Source organism: Rhinatrema bivittatum, chromosome 7, assembly GCF_901001135.1.
Source record: "Rhinatrema bivittatum chromosome 7, aRhiBiv1.1, whole genome shotgun sequence".
NCBI lineage: Eukaryota > Metazoa > Chordata > Amphibia > Gymnophiona > Rhinatrematidae > Rhinatrema > Rhinatrema bivittatum.
This window is the reverse complement of record NC_042621.1, coordinates 165,812,293-165,837,238: the sequence shown is the minus strand read 5'-3', so window position 1 is coordinate 165,837,238 and position 24,946 is coordinate 165,812,293. Positions and strand designations below refer to the sequence as shown.

Genomic DNA, 24,946 nt, shown 5'->3' with positions numbered 1-24,946 from the left:
TGTGTTTATTTTAAACATTATATATAGCTGGTCACCGCATTGCTCTACTTGTTGGCTCTTCTGCACTTGGTGTATATATAACTTCAATGCACCAAACGCTATTTTTAGTAAATTATTTAGGGTCTCCCTTGGGCAGGGCCTCTGCCAGCTACCCTCCGCCGGCAGGAGCTGGAAATAAGCTCCTGGCCTCTGCCCTCCTCAAAACTAACAAACCGGTTAGTTGGGTCTTAAAGGGCTGCGGAGGGGATCGCCCAGGACGAGCTCCGCCTCCAGCCGTCAGTGCCTGCGCCCCAGCAGATAAGGAATAGAAAAGCCTTCCAGCACTTTAAAGGGCCACGACCTGCCCATCACATGAGGAGCTGTCAGTCCTCCCCCACGGCTTCCCTTATGCAGGCTTTGGTTTAAAGAGCAAAGGGTGGCGGTCCCGCGCCCCTTTCAGCTCCCCAAGCTCCCCCACTAGGAAATAACCGTACAACAGCTACAAACAGGAAGAAAGAGTGAAACTGCCCGGGGCTCCGCCCACACCGCCTCCTCCTCTCTCTGTCGAAATTAAGCTCGGACTCGGAGCCAGGGGAAAGAGCAGGAGAGAGGGGGGGCGCAGGCCAGGAGAAGCTGAACGGGGCCGTCTCGGGCACGGTGAGGCCGCCTGCTTTAATCCCCTCCCCAGGACTTTCCGTTGGCGGGGCCGGTTCCGAGGATCGGAGCCCGCCAGGCTGCCGCTTTCTCCTCAGGGCCCGGCTCTGGCTGTCATGGGCAGGGAGCCCTCCTTCCCTGGGCTTTTTTTTTTTTTTCCGTTCTGTTTTGTTTTGTGTTTTTTTTTTTTTTCCATGCATAGAGGCTGCTGCTGCTGCTGCTGTTGCATCGCATGATTCATTTTATGTGATTGGGTTTCCTGGTTGCTGAGTGTAAGGAAAGGTGCATCGCAGCTCTTCAGCCGGAGTGTGACAGGCAGGCAGGCAGGTAGGGGTGGGGTGGGGATTGCAGCCTGCGTCCAATTCTTTCTGTATCTGAGAGGAACACTTTCATTTTCAGGTGACTTTTTGGAAAGGCTAACTGCCTTTTATTGCTTTTCCGGGGAGCCGATGGAAGTCTCAGGCTGGTGCGAAGGGACTCGTGGGCATTCCCAGTCAGCCAGTTACGGGAAGAAGGTGGGGGCTGTGGGGCCAGACCTTGTGGGAGTGAACGCATCGCTCCGGTTCTGGACGAGCCTGACCTGGCTTTGGCAGAAGAGCTGGGCTGGCACACAGGAGAGACTGTGGGAGTCTGCGAAAGCAGGGGCCGGGGAAAAGGAGAGGAGGAGGCATGGAGACTGTGGGCTGCACTGGCCAGTACCATGCAAGTGATCTTAGCTTCATGCTGGCAGGTAGGAAGAGCAGACCCTTGGGTGGAGAGACTGGCTCCTTATAGGTGAAGGCTTGGGGGAATTAAAAGGGAGGGGGCTGGTTACCCTCAAGAGAGAGAAGGTAAAGGAGGGGGGAGAGGGCAACGTGTGCATTTTGTGTCATAACACCAAAGCTTGCAAAGTTGTGCTTATACAGCATCTGTTATACCTTCAGTTGTTGATGAGGACCTGACACTTTTTTTATTAATTTAGATAGTTTGTAATAATTGCAGTTTTTCCCTGTGCATAATTTCTTTTGTACCAGCTGAAAAGGAAGTCACTGAGGGGGTTCACCTGCTGCATGAGCAGGGCAGTATCAATGTACTCTGGTGATGCAGGGAAGTTGATACTTTATGTGGAATGTGTTCTATATTTGTGTATGTCATAACAGCAGTGTTTGTGTTATGTGTAAATGAAGATATCACACACACACACACATCAAGGGCCCCATTTATTAAGCAATTAATGGGAGAAAACCTTTAGTAATCAGGTTCTTCTTGAAAGCTGAGATTGACTCCTTTATTAAAGCATTGCTTTATTCACTGCTCCTCCTCTGCTTCTGACTTGGCCCTGTTTGGGACATACTGGAAAATACTCCATTTTGGATCTAAAACCGAGAACCCGAGTTGCCAGCTCTCTGCTGAAGTACCCCTTTTCGGGCTTATCTAAATTGAAGGAGAAGTTTATTTCTCTTTCTATTTTTAAAATAGGCTATGGTTTCTATATTTTATAAATGCATTTAGCTGTATGCAGATCTATCTGTCTTTCAGAGATCTTGTTACAGAGGAGGAGCCGCTGTAATTATTGTTCACTTTCCTCTTGCTCACTTGCCCTGACTGGGTGAAGGCTAGAAAAATCTAGTTTGAGGCCAGCAGCAGCCCCTCAAGCTTGTCTGTCTAGAGCCATAGACAACTTCCTTCAACATTTCTAGACCTGTTAAGCCACGCCTTCGCTTATATTTCAGCTTTTAAGTTGCACTGCAGCTACATTTGCTGTACTGCATTTTAAAAGCTGGAATTTGACAGCAAAAGCAGGAAATGTCAGTGCCTGGCTACGCAGGGAGTGTTTTCCTTTTTTTGCCGATAACTTTGATGCTTATGTTTTGTAAAATCATATAGTTGAAAAGCTATTGTCCTAGGGACCGAGCTGAATTTGTTTGCGTCAAATCTCTGCTTCCCTCTTCACAGATGAATGCACTGTTGGGAGACAAGCAAGCGTAGTCTCTAGTCTCTGAGCATTATTTTCTTGAAGCAAGCATTAGTAAATGTGTTTGCAGCCTGGAGGGAGGGATTTTGACCCCCCTGAAACTTCGGTGAGATCTTTATCATAGAGCTATCGGTGCTATAGCTAGAAAACCATCCCCTTCCCCTTTCACCGTGGGGCCAGCAATAGCCATTGCATACTGCCTCTGACAGCTCAGTCTCCCCCTCCCTCTCAGAGATGCAGTCTTTACCTCCACAGCTTCCAAGCTAAGAACGAGTCTGAGCAGCTAAATCATTTTTTGTCTAAAATGAACATTGTTTTATTTAATAGTCTAAAGCTTTGAAAGGTTTCTTTCTGTCTCATCCCTACTTAGTAGGGCCTTGCATTGGGAGGAGTGGAGACTGAATTGTAGGCCTAGGGCGAGGATGGTTCTTTTGTGAAGTATTTGATGGTAGTCAGGAGGGCGGTGAGGGGTCTTTGAAATGTATAATTTAATGCAGAGGAACAGCCCTTCCCTAACCAGTGTTTTCTTGCAGTGGTGCCTCTTCCCTCCTATTCTGCTCTTTCATTTTCAGTCCTGCTTAGAAATAGCTGGAAGTGGAAAAACAGGCATTAGAAATGGAAAAGTCTGTGCCTTTGCCTCTAAAGCCCCTGCTCCCACCCTCCCCCAATGTGAGCATCTTTTTAACTGATTGTGGGGCTGGTTCTAATTGTAGAAAAACATGCATATGCCTGGCATCCAGCTTTGACGGGCATTAGTCTAGCTGCTTATTAAGAGGGTAGAGCGCATAAAAAGATTACAAGTGTTGTAATAAAATAAAATAAAATAAATTCAATTTTTGGATAGAAAAGGTATGATCATGCTTCTCCATCACTGGAAAAGCTACACTGGCTTCAGTTTTAGCCAGGATTAAGTCTTTAAAAGAATTAGTTAGAGGTCAGCCAAGGTACCTGGCTAATTTACTAATCCTTATGCTCTTTCCAGGGTTTTGCGGCCTTCCCAGTAAGGCTTGCTTAGATTACCATCTCTCTGAAATCAGATCAGGGACTACCAAATGTACTTGTTTCGCCTATCAAGCTCCTTTGCTGTGGAATGCACTACCTTTGGAAATTTGTGTTAAAAGAGATTGTTTGAAGTTTAGGAAAGGAATTCAAACCTGGCTCCTTAAGCAGTCTTGTAATAATTGTAAACCAGATGAGATTTTATTACATAATTTGGCTGTGGTTGTGCATATTATTTATTTATTTATTTATTTATTTATTTATAACTTTTATATACCGGCATTCGTAAAAAAAACATCATGTCGGTTTACAGACAACTGAGAAAGGAAATTACAATGATAGATGGAGGAAGGATAGGAAGTTAAAAGGTGACAACTTTACTGTAGAGCCAACGGGCGCCACAGTTATTAAATGAGATTACATGTGGTTAACCAGGTTGGACATAAATTAATTATATACAAGAGGCGACAGAGTGGGGGGGTAGCGCGGGGTGGGGGATGAAGCGCATAGGGGAGGCGGGGTGGGGTAGGAACTGTACAAGGGGGCAGGTGGTGGCGATGGGAAGGAGAGGTGGTGACTGAATATCAGGAAGCCATAAAATGGATGGGGTGGTGAGGGAGGGAGGGTGTGTAGGGGGGCGGGGGGACACTGTACTAGGGAGAGGGAAATAATGAGTGTTGAGGAGAAGTCAAATGCTAGGGTTGAGAGGCGTTGGGATAGGCCTGTTTAAATAACCAGGTCTTGATTCCTTTTTTGAATTGATTAAGTGAAGGTTCTAGTCGGAGCTCGGTGGGGAGGGAGTTCCAAAGGGTGGGGCCGGCGATGGAGAAGGCTCTCGCTCTGGTGTTTGTGAGGTGAGCAATTTTGAGTGAAGGGGTGTGGAGGGTGCCCGCAAGGGAGTTTCTGGTAGGACAGTTGGCCTGGTGGAAGTGTGGCATATCTTCGATCCAGGGGGAGTTATTTTTATATAGCGTGTTATGTATGATAGTAAGTGTTTTGTATTGAGAGCGATAGGTGATTGGTAGCCAGTGGAGGTTTTGTAATATGGGAGTAATATGATCAGTCTTTCTTGAGTTTGTAAGGATGCGAGCCATGGCATTTTGTAAGATTTGGAGGGGTTTGATTGTGGAAGCTGGAAGGCCTATTAGCAGTGAGTTGCAATAGTCAAGTTTTGATAGTATAGTGGTTTGCATAACGGTACGGAAGTCATGTGCGTGGAGGAGAGGCTTAAGTTTTTTGAGGGTTTGGAGTTTATAGAAGCCCCCTTTTAGGAGTGATTTGATGTGGGATTTGAAGCTAAGTTGTGTATCTAAGAGAACTCCTAGATCTCTGACAGTGGACGGAGGTGTGAGATTTTGTGAAGTGTTCTGTTGCAGTTGGTGAATGGATAAGCTGGGTTGATTAGTAATAATTAGGATTTCAGTTTTTGAAGTATTGAGTGCAAGGTGTAGGTTGGAAAGGAGGGCGTTGATAGATGTGAGGCATGTCTCCCAGAAGTGCAGGGTTTCGTTGAGGGAGTTTTGGATGGGGATAAGTATTTGTACGTCGTCAGCGTACAAGAAGAATTTTAGTCCCAGTTTGGATAATAAGTGGCAAAGAGGGAGAAGGTAGATGTTAAAGAGGGTGGAGGAAAGGGAGGAGCCCTGGGGTACGCCTTGTATCATAAATATTATGATACATAATGTATCATAAATATTATGATACATAATTTTGGTTTTATTTTGATACAATGTATCTGCTGTTTTTAATAAGATATATTTATTGTGTGACAGATTATAAAATGTTTTATGCATAAACCCCTTTGATTTTATAGGAAAGGTGGTATAAATTCCTCTTTGTCGCATAAACCAGTCAAGCCAAGTGGGATTAACTCTCTTACTAGAAGGTGGAGGCAGAGAACTACTTCCTTTTTCTGATCATCTTTCCTCATATGGGATATCAGGATTTGAAATCAGTAGTTCTCTGGCTGGTGTTGGCTGGTCTGGGATAGCAGGAACAAAAAAAAAAGGATGGAAGGGGAAAAGAGAGAGTGGCATAAGGACCGCAGTGAAGTTATTCTTCCCACTTGAAATCCAGTTCCCATTCGTTAAAGAGGAATGAGGGAAATGCTGAGGGAGAGTGGGAACAGAAGCTCCAGCCCTTCTGCTGCTAAAGCCATGATGGACAGAGGCAGAAAATGCCTCCAATGCAATAGAACACAGAGTATATATTCAGGAGGACGTAAAAAAAACGTCGTACTTATAAATGTAACTCTTTATAGGAATCCCAGTGCCACAAAACACTCTTATTTTTCATAGACGACCTTCATACCGCTCTACGGTATTCTTGAGCATTGCTGCCCGTTTGCTATACTGCTTAGAGAGCCACCTTTAATCATTGGTCATATAATGTATTTTGTCCCTTTTTTTATCTTTTTCAAAATTATGGTAAAATTCAATTTTATATCGCTTTTAATTCTTTCTCAAGATATTAAGTTATTTGCCAATATAAGTACTTCCCTTAAACAGTAGAGCCCCATTTCACTCGGGGGATAGCAGAGTTCAGTCCAACGTAATTACGTTTCACGTCCCAGCTGCCTCGGGGACCTCTCTGGTATCAAATTCGTACTGCCGGTATTTCAGATGCCAAGAGATATATTCTCAAATTTCTTTTACGAGTGTTTCTATAATGACAAAAAATATTAACACAACCACTTTAATGGAATTATACTTTAGCTTACTTGCAAGACGTGAACTTACTCAACCATGGGCGTTATAATTGCATTCCCGCAGTACGGGAGAAATCTCCTGCTACACTGTGTGGATGTGATCACTTTTTATGTGCATGCCCATAGGTTGATTCAGAATCGGGATGATCTTGATTGTGTCCAGATGATTGCAACTAAAGTCAAGGAATGAAATCACATGAACTGCATCCACTCAATTTCGCGATTAAGCCCATGTGGAGAGACAATGTGTAGTTGGTAAATCCACCACTGTTCATGTTGACGGAGCTGTTTCACCCTATCCCCTCCGCGCCAATGTTTTGGAACGTATTGTAGAACGGTCCATGTAGGATCTGCAAAAACATGCTGCTGTTCCTGGCAGTGAGCAACTAATGATGTCTCCATTTTCCCAGTTTTCAGGCAGCTTTTATGTTTGGTTAACCTGGTTCTGATAAGTCATTTTGTCATTCCAACATATATCAGCTCACAGGGGCAGAAAATTGCATATACCACATATTGGTCCTGACATGAAAAGTTTCTTGGTAAGTTTATATCACGGCCAGTAGCCAAACAAATTGTGGTCTTAGCAGATTTCAAAGAGTAAAAACTGCAGCCTTTACATTCGATCTGTGGTATGTGTGTATATGGAATTCTTTTGCTTGTGTGTACAACGTGATTTTTTACATTTGAGCCTCTGCTATATGCGAAGCGTATCGGTTCAATGAAAATAGGATGTATGGCTTGTAACATCTTCCAATGTTCCTGAATGATCTGGCTGATAGTCGCAGATTTTGTAGTGTGTCGTAAAACCATGGTCTGCCGTTGAGTCATTTCAGCTGAGGTCCCTTTCATAAACAGATAATCTCTATTGGCATATAGTGCCCTCCGATATGCTTTTTTCATGTAGGGAATGGGGTAGCCTCTCTGTATAAAGCGGTCAGCCATTACTACGGCTTGGTTTTTAAATTCAGATTTGTCTGTGCAGAGGCGGCTTAATCTCAAAAACTGTCCCACTGGCAGGTTCTTTTTTAACACCATAGGATGAAAGCTATCATAGCGTAGTAAATTATTTCTTTCGTTTTCTTTACGATGTATACTTGTGCATATTTTATTTCCTTGTTTTACAATTAGGATGTCTAGATAGGCAATTTGATGTTCATGATAGCTGATAGTGAACTTCAATCAAGAATCGAGAGCGTTTATCCAGGTGAAAAAGTCGAGGAGATTGGTTTGAGAGCCTTGACATATCAATAGGACATTGTCTATGTATCTCTTCCAACAAATCATATATTTACTCCATTCACAATTCTGAATGTGTGTTGCTTCAAATTGCGAGACAAAAATATTGGCAACATCTGGGGCCATTGCTGTACCTCTTACTTGAAAAGTCACCATTAAACATGAAAATATTTTGTTGAGGGCTAACTTAAGGAGATCAACCAGATATGGAGTTGGCAATCGTTGAGGCATAGGGCGTGTTTCTAGTATATCATATACTGCTTCAGATGCTTGGTCCTGTGGAATCACTGTATATAGAGATTCGATATCCATAGTCACCAATAAACTATCTTCTGGAACTATTAAATTGTCAAGGAATTGTAAGATACTGGAACTGTCTTTAACATAGGATTGTGCTTGAGAGACAAAGGGTTGTAAAATTTTGTCCAAAAAGATTGAAATGGGTTCTAAGACAGAATCGTTTGCCGATACGATCGGCCATTCTGGAGGATTTTGTAGTGTCTTGTGTATTTTAGGGACAATATACAAAACCGGTATTCGGGGATGTTTGTTTATTAAGAAAGATTTCTCAGCTATTGTTAGGTAACCTAGATCGTATCCTTTTTCAACTAAGGTTTCCACGTTTTCCAAGATTCCTGCAGTAGGATCTTCTGGTAAAGGCTGATAGAATATTGTGTTGAGAACCTGACGGAGAACTTCCTGACTATAATATTCGGTACTCATGACCACTACCGCTCCGCCTTTATCGGCAGGCTTGATGACGATGTCTGTTCGTTTTTGCAAGTTGTCCAAAGCTGATTTTTCTTCTGTGGTCATGTTATAAAAAGTGTGAATCCTTTTTTGTACTAGTTTCTCTATGTCCCCGAGCACTAGCTCCTGAAAAGTATTGACGGCCGAATCTCCGGGAGGAGGAGAGTTCCAATTTGATTTGGGTCTAACAATTGAGTGGCATGTTTGGTGGGCATTTAGCTAAGAAGATTTTCCTCTGTAGTTGTCTAATAAATTTATAGAAATCGCATCGAAACTGAAAGGGATCGTGCGTTTGAGTAGGTACAAAATTTAGCCCTTTATTTAATACTCTTTCTTCGATTGCTGTTAATGTATGTCCAGAGATATTAAAGACCGCGGAGCTTTGAGGCGGTTCATTTACGGCAGAAACTGGTTGTTTGTATACTAGTTGGGCGGATACTGTGATCTTCTTCGCGGTCAGTTCCATTCTCTGTGAGGTAGTTGCGGCCTGTTCGGCGTCTGCCCCGGGAAAATTGACCCCATTGTGCCTGTAGTCTTTGATAGTCCCCCGATGCCAGTTCTTCATCGCTACCAGAGGAACTGTCCGTCGCAAAGGTAACATGTCTCGGTTTCTTGGTGGTAATATCAGGGTTCAGCCAAGTATAAATCGATCCCTTTTTATAGTCTGCTTCGTCTCCTTTGAACTTATTCATTTTATATGCCTTGATTTCGGATTTAAATTTGTCCATGCTTTTTTAAAAATTCTTGTAGACTTGTATCAAAAACGTCTAATGCGACATCGCATCGGCAATGCAAATTTTATACCAGAGAGGTCCCTGAAGCAGCTGGGACGCGAAACGTAATTACATTGGACCGAACTCTGCTATCCCCCAAGTGAAACGGGGCTCTACTGTTTAAGGGAAGTACTTATATTGGCGAATAACTTAATATATTGAGAGAGAATTAAAAGGGATATAAAATTGAATTTTACCATAATTTTGAAAAAGATTTAAAAAAGGGACAAAATACATTATACGACCAATGATTAAATGCTACTAATGTCAGTAATAGCAGTGGCTATTCTCTAAGTCAACTTGATAAATAGCAGTTTATGGAATTTTCCTCTAGGAACTTATACAAACCTATTTAAACCCAGCTACACTAACTTCCCTAACCACATCCTCCAGCAATGAATTCCAGAACTTAATTGTGCGTTGAGTGAAAAATAATTTTCTCCAATTTGTTTTAAAGATGCAACTTGCTAACTTCATGGAGTGCTCCCTAGTCCTTCTATTATCCGAAAGAGTAAATAACTGATTCACATATACCCATTCTAGTCCTCTCATGATTTTATAGACCTCTGTCATTCCCCTCCTCAGCCGTCTCTTCTCCAAGCTGAACAGTCCTAACCTCTTTAGGGGAACAGCTCCCCTATGAAGAAAGACTAAAGAGGTTAGGACTTTTCCGCTTGGAGAAGAGACGGCTAAGGGGGGATATGATAGAGATGTTTAAAATCATGAGAGGTCTAGAACGGGTAGATGTGAATCGGTTATTTACTCTTTCGGATAATAGAAAGGCCAGGGGGCACTCCATGAAGTTAGCATGGGGCACATTTAAAACTAATCGGAGAAAGTTCTTTTTTACGTAACGCACAATTAAACTCTGGAATTTGTTGCCAGAGGATGTGATTAGTGCAGTTAGTATAGCTGTGTTTAAAAAAGGATTGGATAAGTTCTTGGAGAAGTCCATTACCTGCTATTAAGTTCACTTAGAGAATAGCCACTGCCATTAGCAATGGTAACATGGAATAGACTTAGTTTCTGGGTACTTGCCAGGTTCTTATGGCCTGGATTGGCCACTGTTGGAAACAGGATGCTGGGCTTGATGGACCCTTAGTCTGACCCAGTATGGCATTTTCTTATGTTCTTTCCTATTAGGGTAGCTGTTCCATCCCCTTTATCATTTTGGTCGCCCTTCTCTGTACTTTCTCCAGTGCAACTATATCTTTTTGAGATGCGGTGACCAGAATTGTATATAGTACTCAAGGTGTGTTCTCACCATGGAGCAAAATAGTCATTATGACATTCTCCATTTTATTCACCATTGTCTTCCTAATAATTCCAAACATTGTTTGCGTGTTTGACCACCGTAGCACACAGTCGATGATTTCAATGTTTGCTTTTTTGACTGCAGGTGGAAAAGACCGATTGGGAGAGTAGAAGAGGCAGTTGAGAGAAAGGGGCACTTTGTGAGAGAGGGAAAGAAAAAAAGACAAATGTCATTGGAAAAGTTTAAAAAGCAAAAGTGTATTGGGCAACAGGTGTAAGAAATATTCTATTTAAAAGAAAAATTCCAAATCATTGATTTTCAAAATAAATCATCTTTTGCATGTAGAATTCTATGCAAATTAATGGAAATGTAAGACTTGCTGCAGAATCTACCTCTGTGGTTCCACAGCAAGCTGTTGAGATGGGATTTTCTAGTGCAGGGAAAATACTCCCGCATTTTGAATTTTTGTTTTCAAACCTGTAGCTAGAGATAGGCACAGTGACATGAATTAACTTGCATGCAGCTAAAAGGAAACAACTGGAAGGCCCTAAGGAAGAGAAAACAGTCAACTTTTACCAGCGGCTTTCCATTGGAAAACCTAGAATGCGAACAACGATCCCTCCAGCTATGTCTGGATACCTGAAGGCTCAAACTCTTTAAAAATATGGTCTGCCCTGATTCATGTATGTAAACTAAGTAGTTTGTGTTTTGTGTGTTGTTTTTTTTTAAATACCTTGTTTTATCACTTATGTCCTCACTCCTTTCCCTCTATCCATCTCCAGTTTGAAAGGTTTTGAGAGATGTAGCTTTTGTCAGTTGGTGTCACACCAGTGCCATGGATGAAATTGATGTGGCCATGAGTACTACTGCAAATTATTGAATACAAATGGAAGAGAAAATGAATGATCTGATGTGATTGCCACCTTTTTTTTTTTCCAAAAGATTCTGAGCAAGTGGGCAGTGCAAATTAAGAGTATTATTTATAATACATAATAGCAGAGAGAGGACTGATAGACTTTTAGGTCTGTTATTGTAAGCCCTATGGCGATAGGAAAATATCTATAGTACCTGAATATAATCCGCTTGGAAGGGCCAAATAAATCCAATAAATAATAATAAATCTAATAAACACATATATTAGGAACAACATCAGAGTAGCAAGTGCAGTTAAATCGTACAGTGCTCCACAAGGTGTGCGCTACCTTAAAAGGCTGTTGTTGAGTCTTTGAAGTTGGTAGGAACAGTAAACACTCTGGGAGTCTTTAAACAGTCTGTTCCTCTCAGATGACAGAAACACAGATCCAGCAAATTCTGAAGGTACTTCATTCTAATTTTAACATATGTGCTGCTTTTATTTCTACTACTTCCTGTATTGTCGATGAAAAAATGTCCACGTAGACTTAATCCTCCTCTGCCCCTAATAATAATAATAATAATGGGCTGTTAATGAGACTTCATATCCCACTTCTCCTACTGACACTCCTTTTGACTTTGAGTAAGTTCGTGCCATGCTGGACCTGATTTACTAAGCTTCCACCCTTTCCCCACGCACCAGACACATAATAGGAGAAATGTGTTAGTAGCAAGGCCTTTATCTTCCATTGCCTCAGGTATCCCTTTAAACTGTAAGTTCTTTAGGTCAGAGATTCTGTTACCTGAGCACTTATCACCATTGTATAGCACTGCATATGTCCAATAACTCTACAAAAATTATAATTGCTCTATCCACTAGGCCAGTGGTTCTCAATCTTTTTTCGGCCAGGACACACCTGACGGTTCTCACATGCGTGACACACTGAACATGTGACCATCTCGGGGCAAAATGTAAATATACATTCTGCATCCTCAGGAACCCCCTCGACCCCCAACAATGTGTGCAGAGCAGAACCAGGGCATTACCCGTACAACTCACCATACAAAAAAAAGATATTCTGGTTCTGATGACATCTCAGTAAAAGCAAAACAAACTCTCTTTACTGGCAGGCACAATACCCCTCCTTATGAAAATACAGTAATTTACCACTAATGCATGTTCTATTGAGAAAACACAACAAATAAGATAATTACAAATGCCTACATCCTAGTAAAATACATCAACTCGGTCACACTCATAAAGCCGACCTTCACCAAGTACAGAAAGACCACAAATTATAAATATGGAGACAAACTGGAATGGAAAACAAAAAAAGCCACTCTGTATGCAGTGCAAAATGGAAAGAGAAATATAGCACTTAACATAATAATCCGCACAAAGTTAAACCTGTATTATGGAACACACTCAAACAGTAACAACCTTATCTATGAAAAGGCAACACTACAAATATTAAACCAGGCCCTAAACACTAATACACCTCCTATTAGGAAAACAGAGCAAGCCAGGCTGCTATAGATCCCCACTCAGTAATAATTGTAAAACTATACTAATAAATGTAACAAAACAGCTGATAAACAGAATAACATCCAATAATTAAAACCTCATAAAAATTGTTCAAATATCAATAAAATATTTCAAAACAGCAGACATCACATAATACCCAATAATTAAAATGGCATCAATCAAGAAAAATAAACTTAAAAAGCCACCTTTACTTACCCTCTCCAGAAATTCTCCTATTCCTTTCCCTTGCAGGCCAATAGCACTCATCAGAAGCAGCAGTGGCTGCTGAAGCTCTGTCCTCACAGTCCTCTTCCTTAGAGCCCACAACCAGTCACTCACACACAGTCTCTGTCTCACACAGTCCAGTAACCTCCCTAACTAGCTCTCTTCCTCACACACACACCAGTCACCTTCCTGACCAGTCTCTGTCTCACTCACACAGGCACACACCAGTCACCTCCCTGACCAGTCTCTGTCTCACTCACACAGGCACACACCAGTCACCTCCCTGACCAGTCTCTGTCTCACTCACACAGGCACACACCAGTCACCTCCCTGACCAGTCTCTGTCTCACTCACACAGGCACACACCAGTCACCTCCCTGACCAGTCTCTGTCTCACTCACACAGGCACACACCAGTCACCTCCCTGACCAGTCTCTGTCTCACTCACACACGCACACACACATACACACACACACACACAAAGCTCTCACTGATGCACTCATGCATCCATTCTACCACAGGCACCAAAGCTGCCACTCATACACACACAAGCTCACATGAAGCCTCTTCTCATTGGCCCAATAACCCTGGCCTCCACTTATCAGTTGGCCTGGCTTCCGGCGGTGTGCAATGTCTCTCCAGCCGCCGCCAGTGCGCAAGGTTTTTGCACTCTTCGGCCCTGCCGGTGGCACACAGGGTCTCTTCAACTCTTCAGCTGCTGCCGGCCTGGCCTCCGGTGGTGGCGCACAGCATCTCTCCGCTCTTCAGCCCCGCTCCTGGGGAGAAGGGAAGCACAAGTGGGGCAGTGGAACACCAGGAGCCATGACACACCTGCTGGTGCTTGGCGACACACTGGTTGAGAATCACTGCACTAGGCTGCTCCTCCTTCTCACAGATTCAGTGTGGAGACCCACATCAGTCCTGCTAGTTCCCTAATATAGGAACTTTCGTCTTAGTCTTCAAGATTGAAGGCAGACCATTTTTTCTTTTTTTTAGCTATTGCCAGACACCTGGCCTAGATTTTTACCATGTACTGCATTTTCTCCTTTTTTCTGCATTAAGAAGAATAAATGGAACCTTACAAAAAGAGCTTTGCTTAAATAATTTGCACTCTTTTTGTTAAGTGCTGGTGTACTGTTAGCCATTTTGTCAACTGATTGAATGACATTGGTAACATTACTAGTAAAAATAAATAAATAAAACAAAAACATGGTCTAGGTTAGCCAGATTGTATAGTCAGGTGTTGCATGACACCATATCTTAAGAGCAAAGCATGTGCTCAGTTTGACTGCACAGGTATGTAGCGATTGCTTAATATAGTACATGTGAATACAGTTTGCACTGATGTCTGATCCATCTCTTAACAATGCCAAGCTAATCTTTGGGCATTATTCAGTAAAAATCAGGGTCAGTATAATTAGGGCTGTGGACCACATGTCGGTTTCCTTTGCCAGTCTGAGACAAAATAAGGAAAAATAAATCTGAGTGCCTGTACCACTAACAGGACACCACTTCACATGTCCACTTGTTAGGGCTGAACTGGAATGTAAGTTTTGTTTTGTTCTTGGAAGTTTGAAAAATTCCACATTTCCATATTATTTCCAGCATTGAAAAAATAAAATCATTTTATATATGTAATGTATATGAATTGACGTACAATGCACTCTCTACCTAGCTTCAAGTAGAGAGTGCATTGTACAAATCAACTCCTCTTGAACCTTTCATCAATTCAAACAGCGGGAAATCTTCCGTGATGTCAGCTTTGCTGTTCATACCTCCCCCCAAACCACACACCGGTTTAAAAGTGCCCTCTCTTACAGTGGTATAAATAATAGAGTGACATATTCTCTTCCCCCCCCCCCCCCCCCCGAACATCATGTGCGATAAAAACCTTTTCCCTGGTAACGCACAGAAAAAGGTGTAGTTATTTTGGTGTTAAAACCTGCGTTGCTGTGCATTATTCTATCGTATTCGACGTTAGGAGATGCTCATTACCATTAACTCTGTCCAAATTCCTCCCATTTGCATTGCAAATGTCACATTTGCATACTAGTGTGTGTTGTGCTATTTAACACTAGCGTTAAGACCCTAACGCGAAATGATAAGTGACCCTATAAGTTAGCTGGACACGTGGCTCTGCTTTGCTTCATTTTAACCAGCTAATTTTTAGCCAGATAAGAAAATATACAGGCTAAGTGGCAGCTGCTAAGCATGGTGCTTACCATTGGTTGATTGTCTCCAACCTTAGCTGCTAAATGGTGCTGAATATCGGGCCCATCACATTTTATATGCATAAATATTGAGAACAGGATCTCTGATACTAAAAATTGCAGGTTCAGTCCCATAGACTAACACTAGCCCCAGAAACTTTACTTCCCCTCTGAACAGGAGTTACATTTCCAGCGTTAAGAAACCATGAGTAATACCTACGCACCTCTGTGCATTGTGGAATAACATGTAATCTCTTGATTAACATGGGATAAATATGGAGTTGCGCTAATTTCTGTACACATTTTTTGAGCATAAAACATCTTGCTACATTGGGAGTACAGCTGTACACAGAAAGGGGCAGATTTTATAAAACTACGCACACGCATATTTTTGTTTGTGCACCAGGTGCAAACAAAAGTACGCCGGATTTCAATAGATATGCAAGTAGCCGTGCATATCTGTTAAAATCCGGGGTCAGCATGTGCAAGGCTGCCCAAAATCGGCAGCCTGCATACGTTGAGCCGCGCAGCCTGCCTCCGTTCTCTCCGAGGCCGCTCCGAAATCGGAGCGACCTCAGAGGGAACTTTCCTTCCACCCCCCGCACCTTCCCCTCCCTTCCCTACCTACCCCACCCCTACCTTTGTTGCACAAGTTACTCCAGCCGCCGGCGCGCCATGGTCCAGTCCGGAGGCTGCGGCCACGCCCCTGGAACACCCCCGATGATGCGCCGCCGTGACACGCCCCCGACACGCCCCCCGGGAAAGTCCCGGGGCTTTGCGCGTGCCAGCAGCCTATGCAAGATAGGCTCGGCTCACGCAGAGGGAGTTTGGGGTAGGTTTTTGGGGATTACGCACGTAACCCTTTGAAAATCTACCTCATAATGTGTGCAGAACTGCGCACAGTCTAGTGTACCTTATTGCATCGGGGCTGGGGAATTTGGCTGATTTCTGATCAGGAGAAATAGCAAATTTCTATAACAAATTGTGACATTGAACATCATACAAAAAAAAAAAGAATGATTATACAGTGGATCAATTTCTTTCTTTGTAAAGTGACTTGCCCAAGGTCACAAGGAGCGACAGCAGGACTCGACCCCTGGTCTCCTGGTTCATAGCCCACTGTTCTAACCACTAGCTACTCCAATATGTTTGGCGATTATTTTTTTTTTATGTTTATTCCTGCTTTGCATTTTGTATTTTATTCTATATGAGTATTTTTTTTATTGTACATAGCTTAGGCCTTTGTGTTAAGTGATTATTCATTCATTAAAAATGTATTAATCTATATACAATTTTTCAAATCACAACAGGGGAAACCCTGGCTCCAATAAACCGCAAAACTGTACACAAAGTAGAGCCACCTTGGCCATGTGATGCAAAGTCTGGTCTATCATGTGATGGGGCAAAGTCAGGTCAATGTAATTTTTCAAGATGGTGTCAACTGGGCTTGGAGCTAGAGGGCGCTCCAGGGCCTCCACTGACCATCAGTGTGATATGGGGCGGGGGGGGGGGTTTGGGGGTTTTCTTTTTTGGTTGGGGGGAGGGAGGGGCCATAGACCCCAGGGATGTTGATTTTTGGCATGGGGGTGGGAATTGAATGATCGGGCTGGGGATCGTTTTGTAAAAGAGGAGGGGTTAGTGGCTAGGGGCATTGCCACACAAACATTTATTTATTTATTTATTTTTTCTGCTTTTGAGATCACTCCTGCCTCGGAAGGTGGCGGGGATCTCAAAAGCCCCTGGTGGGAGGGGGGGGTATTTAAGCATATTTTGAGTTTTTTGGCAGCACGGTGCGCAGTGGGCCACTATCGTGCTCTTTTATTTTTTGTTCCTGTTGCATTTGTCCTGCGAGCCAGTATTGTGTGGCACAACTGCCATGATATTTTGTCAGGGAGGGCAAAATACTGCTGCAACACATACCCCTCTTTCCTGCAATATTTGGCCCCTCACAATAAGTAGTATATTCCTGTCAGCCCTCCGGTGACAGGTATATACTTATTGTAAATTTATTTATTTATTTATTTAAAAATATTTCTATACCGTCTTTTCAAACTAGTTTGATCAAGACGGTTTACATATTTCGATTATATAGAGCCATTAACCAAAGAAAAAATAAAAATAAAAAATAAAATAAAATAAAACATCAAATTTAAAAAATATAGAAAAAGGATAGAAAGAATAAAAATACATTATATTGTCATAATCCCTACTCATAAAATAAACATACTAATTTTTAACAAAAATAGTCAAAGATAGAAAGGAAATAGTAAATCTAAAAATATAACTCATATAAACCATATTCCTTCAAAATGTGTAATCGAATAGTAAATTGCTACAAAAATGTGGCTTAAAAAAGTGAAATAGTCAATTTTCAAGATGAGCATATGCAATCTTAAATAAATAAGTTTTAACTGCCTTCTTAAATTCACTATGACTAATAATTTGCCTTAAGGTGTTAGGGAGAGAATTCCACAACTGCGGTCCTGCCATTGAAAAGGCCCTCTCCCTGGTCATATTGAGTCTTGCTATTCTAACTGTGGGGACATCGAGCAAATATTGAGATGTTGATCGAAGGTGTCTCATTGGTTTATACAACCGTAAAGATGTACAGAGCCATGTGGAATCATGGTCATGAATTAATGAATGAATTATAGAGAGAACCTTATATTTTACTCGATATTTAATTGGGAGCCAATGAAGTTTATATAAGATAGGGGAAATATGGTATCTCATAGGTAATCCTACTAAGAGACGAGCTGCTGAATTCTGTATTTGCTGTAATGGTTTTATCGCAGAGTCTGGAAGTCCCAGAAACAAACTGTTACAATAGTCTAAACCCGAGAACAGAAGAGACTGAAGTACAGTTTGAAAATCGTTTTTGAAGAGTAAAGGTTTTAGTCGTTTTAACGTATGCAGTTTAAAGAATGAATTTTTTACCAGATTGGAAACGTGATAGGATAAAGATAGATTTGTATCCATTTGAATTCCCAAATTGCGGGTAACTTTCTTAACTTTGATTATCTCATTGCCCAGGGTGATCAATGAAGGAGGACCATTTAGAGAGTCATCTAGAACACTCAGAAAAAGAAGTTCTGTTTTTTTTGTATTAAGTTTAAGTCGGCTATGGCTTAGCCACTGTTTAATTGTATTAACATACGGGTTGCATAGTGAAATTGTGTCAGCCCAGGAAGATTTATAGGGGACATAGATTTGAATATCATCCGCATAAATCTTAAAATGAACATCTAGTGCAGCTAGAATCTGACACAGTGGAAGAAGGTAAATGTTAAACAGTACCGGTGACAAGGATGAACCTTGCGGAACCCCTGTATTTTGCGTGTAAATTGTCGAGGATTTGCCTTTAAAATTTATTTGACATTGACGATTGGCCAGATAGCTAGTGAACCAATGCAATACTGTGGTTTGTATTCCAATTGCTTGTAGTCTCGCTAATAAAATCTCATGATCAAGCGTATCAAACGCTGCTGATATATCTAATAAGATCAGGAGATAATCAGAATTAGTATCAAATCCTCGTATATAGGTATCAAAAGATGAAAGCAAGAGGGTCTCGGTTGAGTAACCTTTTCTAAATCCATGTTGTTCTGGATGTAAAATGTCGTGTTCTGACAGATAATCTCTCAACTGATGGAGCACAGATGATTCAATTGTTTTGGACAAAGATGTTAAAGATGCAATTGGTCTAAAATTTGTAAAATCTGATAACGGAGATGTTTTGTTTTTTTGAATTGGCGTAATTGATGCTAGCTTCAATTGACATGGAAAAATACCAGATTCCAATGATTGATTTATGATGGCACATATAACTTCTGGACAATAGTCTCCCAGTTCTTTGAAAATAGCACCCGAACAGGGGTTAAATGGGGAATTGGATGCCTTTTGTTTTTTTATTAACTTACCTTGTGCTATCAATGAAAAGGAATGAGCTAAATCTAAATAAATCCTTTCATCTAGCACCAGAGATACTAAGAGAATTATAGACTTTCATAGGTGGTAATATTTGTTTTTTGCATTCCTTAGGTATCCTATTAAAAAAAAACAAATTCTCCTTTAAAAAAAAAAAAAAAAAGGATCTTGTGTTTATATTTTCCTGGCGTCCAGAACTATAAATAGCAAATTCAAAATCTGAAGCACAAAGTATTTATTCAGCAAGTAGGTTATGAAAATGTACACATGTTTTTGGCAGGTGAGTGACTGGGAGGGAAGAAAAGTGTCTTTATAGTTCTCAGTTGCCAGCATGGTAAAAGCTGCTTGTGTGCTAATACTTACTTTTCTAAGCATCGGCTTCGTTGACTGTAGTTCTAGGTAGCTAAGAATTACTGTCCTACATCCGAAGAGGACAGCAGGCGACACTGAAGCCTGCCGGACCCCCAGTAGCCGGTTTGCTTCTAGTTATCTGGGTGCTTGGCAAAGGCGTCCTGTGTATTGTCCTGCTGGTCACTGAGACAACAGTCCTCTTACTGACCATCAGCAGAAGGAGGCTTTCCACCTCTCTGAGAGCCGGGCTCCCTCACTGCTCGCTGAGGTGAAAAATTAAATAGCATTGGGTTTTGCTGGGCCTGGGGCACACATGCAGCTCATCCTGTTCTGTAGTACCAATGACGTTCCTCTAGTCCGTACTGTTTCTTCGACAGGCTTGAGCGTGTTGCCTCTCTCGCGCCTGGGAGCTCCGCTGACCCCATAGGACAGCAGACTTGTTTCCCCATGCTGCATCGTGTAGTGCTGCAGCCTGAACCCCCAGGTCGACCCCGGTTTAATGACGGCAGTACGAAAACAGGGTGCACCGGTAATGGCAGGAGATCACTGATCTAGAGGCGAATTGCGGGACCTGCACGCTTGGAAAATTAGTCTGTAATTTATTCGTCAGACCATCTGATGGGATGTTAAAATCCTGGCTGCCCTGGTGATTTAACTTTCTTTTTTTTTTAGCCTGGCCTTCTGCCAGAGCAAACGAATTGCCTGGCCATGATAGTAACTCTCGTGGCTCACTGCCACTGGGCTAGGTAAAATAGGAGGCACTGCTGTGGCTCTGGGCCATGCTGTGGCATTCAGAAGCCAGGGATAGGAAGAGGTCAGAGAGGGGAAGCATCAGAAAAGAGGGAACCCCTTCCCCCCAAATGCAACCCTCCCCTTCCCCCACAATAAAATGAATAAAAAAAAAAAAAAAAAAAGCAAAATGAGCAAAGAAAGAAACACAGGCAATAAAATAAAGTGAATGAATAGGAAAACAATGCTGTATTCTGTTTCTTCCACTCCTGCTGTTGTGCCATACTGCATGAACCAAGCCATTTTAGTAAACTGCAGCAGGGTCCTGGCGTTGTCAGGTTTGGGAAACACATTTGCTTGGTTCCCAGTGAATTTCACTGGAGCCAGACATTTTGTCAGGTTTGAAGCAACGGCTGTGATAGCCGTTCTGCTTTTTTTTTTTTTTTTTTTTTTACTGTAGGTGACATTGTCCCCCCTCCCTGTGGTAAATTTTGAATTTTGCCACAGCTGGAAAGCACAGTATTCTTTGACCTGGCAGTTTCCTCCTGCTCATTCTGGTTCTGATTCAGTTGCAGTCGGCCTCTGCCTGCTTTGTGTCGTGGTGAACCTTCCTTACCCAGGATATAACCTGCACTATTATCTAGCTCAACCACACAGACTAGGACTGCTAGGACTAGGACTGCTAGACCTTTAGTTATACATTTTAATATTCCACTACCTCCAGGAAATGTTTTTGAGCAGATCATAATGTTTACATTCATAATTAACACAAATTTAAAACCTGCATTCACCTGTTGCAAATAACACTTGTAACAACCCTTTGAGATCACCACTAAATGGCCTTATTTCCTAAATCCTTTGAGCTAGGAGTATAAATGAGGGGGTGCGTTATTTTCAGAACAGCACCTGCACCGAGGCTGCTGGAATGGCTAGGCCTTTGCTGATATAAAAACAGGTTGCATCATAGATAGGTGTGGCATTTAGAGTTAGAAATCAGAGGAGAAGGAGCTGTTTTTCCTGAGTTGATTTTCTTCCTGTTCTTGGTGTGCTAGGCCCCACAGCTTGGATTCTGTACTGAATAGAAAGAGGAGTGGTGCCTTGCTGGTACACAACCCATGGAGTAAGGGTGTCCCGGGGTTGTTTAAGGAATTTTTGCACTTGTGAGTTTTTCTTTGAGATCCTTGGTACTTGGCCTGTGTTCAGAAACTTTTGGGGAGTCCTTTCTCTTGGGAAGGAGATTCTGCAGTTCTCCCCCACACAAACTGTGGATGGATCAGGAATGACTTGCTGCGGGAGAGTTCCAGTTTTTTGCCATTTTGTGAAGATTGCCCAGTGTTTTGGGAGGAAGTTTGAAAGATCCCATGTGTCATGTGAGGAAAGAGAACTGCGAGTAAGACATTTGTGTTACATGTGGAGACCCCCACCCAGAGTCTTCGCTTTGGGGAGGTAAAAGTGGGAGTTGTGCAGTGATTGAGACCCTGTGCTTTTGCCTGCCGGTATTTTTTTTGGAAGGTGACTTTCCGCCCACAACTAGGATTTCCCTGTCTGTCTGGGAAGTCTTGCTTTTCCATGCCCTGGAGAGTGAGTTCTTTCCCTGCTCCATTTACTGAGAGACACTTGCACAGATATCGAAAGTTAGTAAACTGTGATTACAGACTGTGGTGCCGGAGGCTGATGTGTAAAATGCTATAAGTAGCTATTGAAAAAGTTTTGTTTGGACACCAAACCTGAGCACCTAAAGTATTTTGTTGGCACTCGCATCCTTCCCCCTGAAAGTGAAGAGAGACCTCTCCAGGGTAGAAATTGAGTTATCCCCAGATCTTGGGCCTTGGAGGAGTATTCCTCCCTCTCCCCGTCGGTAAGAACCCGACACACCCAGGGCTGTGGAACAGATAAGAGTGTGACTCCCGTCTTACAGGCCCAGCCACTAGAAGAGGGGCTACAGATTCATGGAATCCCACATCTCGTGCAGGGCAACATTCAGCGTTCCCACTGAACTGCCAGGACAGCCCTAGTTAGGACTCTGCTTTTATAGTGCATTCTATTAATAAGGGAACCAGTTTGGCTAACGTATACAAAGAAGTGAATTCTTAAAACATCTACAGGGTAATTTTAAAAGGCATGCGCGTTTGCCCATAAAGGTGTGTATCGACACCCTGCATTTTTTAACGTGCTTGCAAGTACATGTGTATCATTTAAAATATCCGTCCCGCATGTATTTCGGCTAGGACTTTAGCGGTTCTTACATGCCTATGCAGGTGGATTTTAAAACATGTTCATGCGAGGGACAAACCAGTTTTCCTAAGTACTCCGCCAGATTGCCCAGTTCATTTCGAGGCCTTCAAGGCCCCTCTGGCTCTTCATCCTACAAGCCCCCCACTTTGCACTGAACCATCATCCTGTGTTATGCACCTTTAAAATTCGAGATCTCCAGACTCACTCCTCATCAGGACCAGAAGTAAAGTTATGCGGATAACAAGATAACCCGCGTGTGTATGTCTTGGCTCTGCCCCTTTTTCTTGATGCGAGTACGGGTGTGTATGTGCATACTTCATGGCTTCTGAACATGCGCGTTGCTCGCATGCGCACTTCTGTGGCCGTTTTTGTGTCACATCGCTTTTAAAATCGATCCGTTAGGTTCTACCAATTCGGGGGCGGATTTTAAGAGCCCTGCTCACCTAAATCCACCCAAATCCGGGCGGATTTAGGCAAGCAGGGCCCTGCGCGCCGGTGAGCCTATTTTACATAGGCCTACCGGCGCGCGCAGAGCCCCGGGACTCGCGTAAGTCCCGGGGTTTTCGGAGGGGGGCGTGTCAGGGGCGGGACCGAGCGCAGCGGCGTTTTCAGGGCGTGTCGGGAGCGTTCCGGGGGCGAGCTCGGGGGCGTGGCTACGGCCGGGCTCGGGGGCGTGGCCGCGCCCTCCGGACCCGCCCCCAGGTCGCGTCCCGGCGCGCTAGCGGCCCGCTGGCGCGCGGGGATTTACTTCTCCCTCTGGGAGGCGTAAATCCCCCGACAAAGGTAAGTGAGGGGTTTAGACAGGGCCGGGCGGGTGGGTTAGGTAGGGGAAGGGAGGGGAAGGTGAGGGGAGGGCAAAGGAAAGTTCCCTTCGAGGCCGCTCCGATTTCGGAGCAGCCTCGGAGGGAACGGAGGTAGGCTGTGCGGCTCGGCGCGCGCCGGCTATACGGAATCGATAGCCTTGCGCGCGCCGATCCCGGATTTTAGCGGATACGCGCGGCTACCCGCGTATCTACTAAAATCCAGCGTACTTTTGTTTGTGCCTGGAGCGCCAACAAAAGTACGCCTATTCGCGGTATTTGAAAATCTACCCCTCAGTGTCTGTGGGCTGATACACATTCGTTTCTATAATACCGCCAGGGTTAAAGGAAAGGTACAATGACCTATGCTAACAAGGCCAGGTGACTTTTTATTTTGTTTGAGTGCTTGGAAGGTCAGAGAGAGAAAAGAAACTGATTTAGGGTGGAACTTTAAAAATGGTGCCTAGGCCCGCTTCGAGAGAGGATGAGAGTTCCTAGGGTATGTTTCAAATAATGAAATATTTGCATGCTGTGAGAGATTGTTTTGCATTTTTATCTCTTATTGTCTGTCCTGTTTGTTCTTCTTTTTCTTTGTATCTCTTGACTTACTGTACTGATGACATTTTTGTGACTTTGATATTCTCGATGAAGCCTTTTGACATGAACAATGTGGTTTGCAGGGTGTCACCTTTTTAGGGGGAGTTGAGAGAGATTTTTATTTACAGTAATTTACAGATATGCTCCATTTCTGTGCTCTTGTAGTTGCATTGCAATTCTCTACCTGCTGTGTTAGGACGGTATGATAATGAGTTATCAGATTAACTCTCATCGGAGACAGAATGAGCTGGGGCTAGTTTTGGTCCGTGGTATGTAGGTAGAGATGTGCCGTCCTGCTTTTGTTAGGGAGATCAGGGCTACAGGATCATTAATGGAATGGGGCAATGCCAGGATTAGTTTTGCTTGTGTCTTGTGGCAGTTAGTTATAAGGTGAACTTAAGAGTAAATCTCTTTCTGCTGCTGATGTGAGAAGAGCACATTTAGACGCATTCTCACTGCCTCAGCTCGCTACAGTCTTGGGGTAACGTGATGGTGCTACCCCTGCTGCACAGTCATGCTTTTCAATGTTAGGCCCTTTCAGGAGCGAAAATAGAGTATTCTGGTAATATCATTCAGCTTTTGCCTTGACCTGCTTATTCTGTTTTGACCTGATGAAGAGGGAGCAATTTCCAAAAGCTAGTCAAGAAATGAATTGCTAGTTCAATAAAAAGGTATCTCCTTATGTATGTGCACCATTTACCATCCTCCGTTTTGGCTCTTTGTTTTGATGCTCTGCAGGTCTCTTGATGTTGGAATTGCTCTGTTAAAATGTGTTGGGTACTTTTTTTTTTTTTTAGAAAGATATGTTTAAATATTTGATATAGTAAACTTCAAAACACTCCCCTTTCTAGGAAATCGGTGAGCTTGTGAAAGAATGATAAGCATTTGCTGGCAATTGTTTCAGCAGTTAAGCCAAATGTTTGCCATGTTTTTCCACTAGACGTTGTGGAAATAATAATTCCACGCATTTGCAAGTTAAGTAAATGTGAATAGCCCAACCCTGATGGTTGTGCATAATCGTCACACATAAGCTTCCTGTTTACGAAGGTGTGGTGCACGATAACTTGTTGTTGCACATTTACGGCCGGATTTTAAAAGGCCTGCAGACGTAAAATCCAGGGTTTCCGCGCGTGGCCGGGCCTTGCACGCACCGCACGAATTTTCAAAGAGGCCCGGCCACCGTGTAAA

At 43.0% G+C, this 24,946-nt stretch overlaps 1 protein-coding gene across 3 annotated transcripts in view; it reads left to right on the top strand.

Annotated features, from left to right (window-relative positions):
- Positions 1-314: 314 nt before the first annotated feature.
- Positions 315-24,946, top strand: part of ANXA11 (annexin A11) — a 90,838-nt gene continuing 66,206 nt past the window's right edge. Inside the window, exons 1-2 of one of the 3 annotated variants that reach the window (XM_029609490.1) lie at positions 315-636; positions 887-956. The gene's annotated coding sequence lies outside the window, so the exon portion shown is untranslated. Of the gene's footprint in view, positions 637-886; positions 957-1,304; positions 1,364-24,946 lie in introns of those variants that run through there. The other 2 variants (XM_029609489.1, XM_029609491.1) reach the window with 2 other exon arrangements.